The sequence below is a fragment of the Tupaia chinensis genome, unplaced genomic scaffold (assembly GCF_000334495.1).
Source record: "Tupaia chinensis unplaced genomic scaffold, TupChi_1.0 Scaffold144105_1, whole genome shotgun sequence".
In the NCBI taxonomy this organism is placed as follows: Eukaryota; Metazoa; Chordata; class Mammalia; order Scandentia; family Tupaiidae; genus Tupaia; species Tupaia belangeri.
In genome coordinates, this window is record NW_006203959.1 from 140654 (window position 1) to 146258 (window position 5605).

General features: G+C 37.4%; 1 pseudogene; it reads right to left on the reverse strand.

The window, feature by feature from the left end:
- Positions 1 to 4493: 4493 nt before the first annotated feature.
- LOC106733573 (60S ribosomal protein L24 pseudogene) lies at positions 4494 to 4965 on the reverse strand (annotated as a pseudogene).
- Between the last annotated feature and the right edge of the window lie 640 nt (positions 4966 to 5605).

The following is a 5605-nucleotide window of genomic DNA, read 5'->3' on the forward strand; positions in this document are numbered from 1 at the left end:
TCCTAAACGTTTCCAGAAAAAAATTAATTGTCTACACTGAAGAGTAAATGTGGTTTCCTAGGCAGTAGTTTGTATTTTATTCTTAACTTTATAGAACCTCCACATCTTTTTTTCTGGAGGAAGCATAGAGTTAATTGGAACCATTAAGGCAGCATATTAAAGCATGCCAGGAAGGTCTGTTTGGTATGTTGTAATGATGTACGGTAATTAAATGTAAAAACATAAGAGAATAAATATAAAAAATAAAAATTAAAAATATATTATAAAATAAAATAAATAAGTAAAAAGAGGTAAGCATTAACCCAACAGAAAGTAGTAAACAGTCATCCCTGGCCTTCAGACAGCAAAATTAATGGGCTAGCAAGAATCATGTAACTTTGATCAAAAATTCCTCAAACCAATCTGCCAAGTGGTCTATAATCTTAATCCCTAGTCATTGCTTATGGTGAAATATCTACTATCTACAACTTTTCTTGATAGTGGTTAGTTTGCTAGTATAAATCATTGAAAAGTGAACAATACTTTGTAGAAATGTCTTTGTACTCATTCAAAAAGGTAATTGAGCATTTAATGCTTTTATATTAGTTAAGTGCAGTACAAAAGAAGCCTGGACTCTAGAGTCAGTTTTCTTGGAGTTCAATCTCAGCTCCATCATTTTTATTCTTTTTTTTTCTTTTCTTAAATCCTAAAAGGGCATGGCCACTTGCCAGAAAGAGAGTGAGAGAGAGAGAAAGCAACCCCCAATGAGGCCTGGTCTGGCTGTGATTCTTTTTCCTCCATTTCTCCATTCTGTCAGATTTTGTGGTAGTACAAACACACATACACGCATGCAGACATGTGCTGCATGTTTTTCAAGCTGCCAGGGACCAGGATTAAAACTTCTGTAGTCACATGGGATCTGAGTACCTGTGTATTGCACTTAACCATTGTGCTACAGGGCCAGTCTAGCTCCACCATTTATTGTGTGAAACCTTAGGAAATGTATTTAACTTCACTGTCTTGTTGTTCATCTGTAAAGTAGGGATAATAAGAATATCTACTTCTTAAGTTGTTGTGAGAATGTCATGAGTTAATATATTAAAAGTTAAGTGCTTTGAAGGTTAGAATATGGTAAGTATTGTGTAAACGTTAGCTCAAACACTCAACAGTTATTTAATGATTTAAAATGCTTGCAGGAAACTTGATAACTCTTTCTAAACCAGTGTGGAAGAAGAACATAAAAGGCTAATTACAGAAAACACATGATGTCATTAGAAATGTATTTTATTTGTTTTTGTCTTTTTTTACATTTTTTTAAAATATAGAGCATGTACGCTTGTCAGAGAGAAAGAAGAGAGAGAGAGAGAGAGGGAGAGAGCGCTAAAGTAAGAAATCACACCCCGTAGGCCACACTACAATTCCTTCTCTTTCGGTCTCCTCTCAGGATTTTGGGCTTGCATACATGTACCTGAAGTGATTTTCAAGCCACTGAGTTGGGGGCTTGAACTGCATAGTCAGCTAATTGGAATCCAGTGCCTTAACCTCCATGCCACCTTCAGATCTAATGCATTTTCCTTCTAAAAACGGAAATAAGGAATCACTTCTATCACTCTTTTCATTCTCCATTATACTGGAGGTTCTATTCAGAGGTTCAGGAAGAAGGAGGGAGAGGAGAAAGAAGAGGAAGATCTTAAAGAAGAGAAATAGGGGCTGGCTCCATGGCTTAGTGGTTAAGGGAGCCACATACCACATGACCCATAGGAGTTGAGTTCTGACCCCATAGGTTTGAAAACCACACCAGACACATGTGTGCATGTCCATGCCCCATTAATAACACACTTTCTCCCTCTTGTTTTGTCTCTTTGTCTTTATTACTGGAAAGTACACATGCCATATGGCAATAAAAAAAAATAAGCAGAGCATCAGTGGACTACTGGACAATGGCAGATAACTTAATACATGGATAGTTAAGAGTCCCAGAAAGAGATGTGGAAAGTAGTAAAACTGAAAATATTAAAGAAATAGTGGCAGAAAAGCTTCCAAGCTGGATACTGCTAACCAAAAGATCCAAGAAAATCAAAAAATTTGAAACACAAGAAACATGAAGAAAACTAAAAACCACAAACTACAAACTGCATTACAATAAATTTGATTAAAAGAAGTGATTAAAAAAAAAACTCTAGAAATAATCCACAAAAAGCAGAAAGGCAGGACCAGCAGTTAGCCTAATGGCTATGTCATTGGACTCCCACATAGTCGACTGTGGTTTGCAATCCCGACCTGGTGGCTTAAAAATAGTTTGCATCCCAGACCTGGTGGCTTAAAATTCACGCCAGGCACTTGTGCGTGCGTGCCCAAGATCCCAAGAGGAGTACGGAGGAGAAGGGATTGCAGCGTGGCCATCCCCCCTGGGGGGTGATTTCTCGCTTTCTGTCTCGCTCTCTCTCTCTGTCTGGCGAGCATGTGCGCTATATAGCAAAAACCTCTCAAAAAAAAAAAAAGCAGAAAGGCACAATAATAACAAAGAAATAAAAACAAGAATAATGGTAAATTCTGCATCAGAAAAGATGCGAGCAAGAAGACAGGGAGCAACATTTTATGATAGTGAAAGAAAAAAATAACTTTCAACCAATAATTCTATATCTAAAGAATATTTCAAACAACAAGGGTAAATATAAGTTTAAAACACATAAAACCTGAAGGAATTCATCATTTGAAAAGCCAGACAGCAGTAAATGTTGAAGGACATCCTTCAGAAGAAAGGAAAAAACATACCAGATGAAAATGGAGATCTACACAAAGGAATGAAAAGCACTAGAAATGAAAATTGCAAAGGTAAACATGAAATAATTTTTCTTCTTATTTAAATCTCTTCATAAGATAATTTTACAGTTTAAGCAAAAATAATAAAGATGGATTGTGAGGTATAAATAAATTGTATGGCAATAAATGTCAGGAGGGGATAAATAGAAATATATTACTCTACAGTCATTAGAGCACATGAGAGTTGATACAATATCACTTGAGAGTATAAATTAAATGTGTATATAAACTCTAGAAAAATATTAAAATAAACAGAGAAGGTGAGAAAGTACAATATAATAATATAATAGAAAATATTTAATATTTAATTCACAAGAAGGCAGAAAAAAGTGGAAAACTAAAATAACTAATAGGATAAACAAAAAACAATTATAGTAGGATGATAAACTGAAAGCTAACCATATCCATTGGCACATTAGATGCAATTTTTTTCTTCTTTTTTTTTCTAGAGAAATTTTTGCTACAGGGTGCATGCACTCACTGGAGAGAAAAAGAGTGACAGAGAGACAGAAAGCAAAAAATCACTCCTAGGAGAAATGGCTATGCCTCAATTCCTTCTCCTCCATTCTCCTTCCAGGATCTTGGGCACAAACTCACACATGCCTGGCATGAGTTTCAAGCCACTAGGTCTGGGACCCGAGCCACTGTGAGTCATGTGGGAGTCCAGTGATCATTACACTATCTGCTGGTTCACAGATGCAAATTTTCTAAGTACACCAATTAAAGTTAGAGACCATCAATTGCATTCCACCTATATTTAATATCCATTAAATACAAAGACTAAAAAAAAAAGTTAAATTACATGCTGACTATTTTGTTGGTAAGATTTCTGGTCCACAATAGGCTATTGGTAGTTTGGGGAGGAGTCAAAAGTTATATGTAGAGTTTTGACTATGCAGGGAGTGAACAATACTAACCTCTGCATTATTCAAGGGTTAACTTTACATTGTGTGTGTGTGTGTGTGTGTGTGCATGTGTGCTTTATTAAGCTAAGCAGTATATGGCAAAAAATGTTCACTATGTTTTTTTTATACCTTTGTTCATATTTTTATTATTTCATAATTTTAAGAAAAGGAAGTCAGTAGATCTTTGTGGCAGGCTGCGCACCAGCGAGTCTGCCAAGGCCATTTTTCATGAGTCTCTTACTATTGCCATCTAAGGCTCAGAGAGCAAACGATTACAAAGGTCACAATTGGCTCCCCTTCAAAAACCTCACCTTCAAAACCATATTCTGATTGGCCACTTCCCATAGCAAATTGGTGAGCTTAGAATCCCTCACATTTGCATATCCAGTACCTCATGATTGGTCTACAAAGCAACCAATCATAACCCACCTTTTACTATCCTTCATTTGACCAATCACGGCCCACCAACATGTATATAACCATGATCCCTGGCCCATAATCGCCAGAGGACCCTGAAGACCCTGAAGACCTGTGACACCGCATCATCTCTGGACGACCCTGAAGAGTTGTGACACCGCGTCATCTCCAGATGACCCTGAAGAGTTGTAACACTGTGTCATCTCCGTGCTGCCCACAATAAAGAGACGACCCTGAAGAGACACTGCGTCATCTCCATGCTGTGACAGTGTGCCATTCATCCGGTCTCTCACTCCTTCCCTCAGGAAACCTGTTCAACTGTCCTACTGGTCCAGACACATCTTCATTTTTTAAATCTGATTTGCTAAATCAGCATTTTCTACCAACTCTGGGAGCAGAAACCTTCACAGGTTTTACAATCTTTTGCTTAGGTTCTGCCTTTGTGGGAGCCTTAGCAGTAGCCATTGCTATCTTTTTAGATGCTTGCTTAATCTTTTTTGCATCCTTGGCAGCCCTCATAGCTTGCTCTAGCTGAGCCTTTCTAACTGCAAGATTTTAGTTCCTTTTGTCCATAACATTAGTGAGAGATGCACCAGTGACAGCCCTCTGGAATTTGACTGCAAAGTGGGTCCTTTTCTTTTTAATTTCTTCTGACTGTTCCCTTTTGTGCTTTCTTCTGTAGAGAATAGCCCAGTTTATCTGATGAAAATTCCTCTTGGAAAAGAATGCTGACTCACGTTTTACAGTAAGAAACTGGAAAATATTCCCGTAGGTCATGGCAGTGCCACCCGTGTCTGGGGTAGATCTTGTACCCACTGAAACTGCACAGCTCAGCCTTCATGGTGGCAGCTCCCAGGGAAGAGCAAAGATGAAGAAGAAGTCAGTTTCTAATAAATAAAGTATCACTTAATTAAATATCACTAAGAAGAAATGTTTCAAGTCAAATAAATGAGAAATAATTTACTTTTTCTGGCTTCTGTTTATTCCTAGCCATCTTATACTTTGCCCAGTTATTGTAAATGGGATTGCTTTCTTCAGTTCTACCTCAGTTAGCTCATTGTTGGTGTATAAATACACTATAGATTTTTCTATGTTGATTTTACATCCTGCCACTTTACTGTATTCACTTATCAATAAATAATTACAGAATAAATGGATGGATGCTCAATGAATTGAAACCAGTATTCTGCCATATAAATGCTGTGTAATAATGATTCAAATACAGAATAAAGAAACATCAGGAACAGCCAATGGTGTGGTGGTTAAAGCTCCTGTATTCCACATAGCTGATTGCGGTTTGAGTCCCATTCAGTAGCTTGAAAAACATACTGGATCATGTGCACACATATCCAAAATCTTTAGAGAAGAGATAGAGAAAAGATTGTGATCTGACCAACTTCCATGGGAGGTGCTTCCTTACTGTACACTCCTCTCCCTCTCTATTGCTCTCTCTATCTTTCTCTAAGAAGCATCCATGCCTT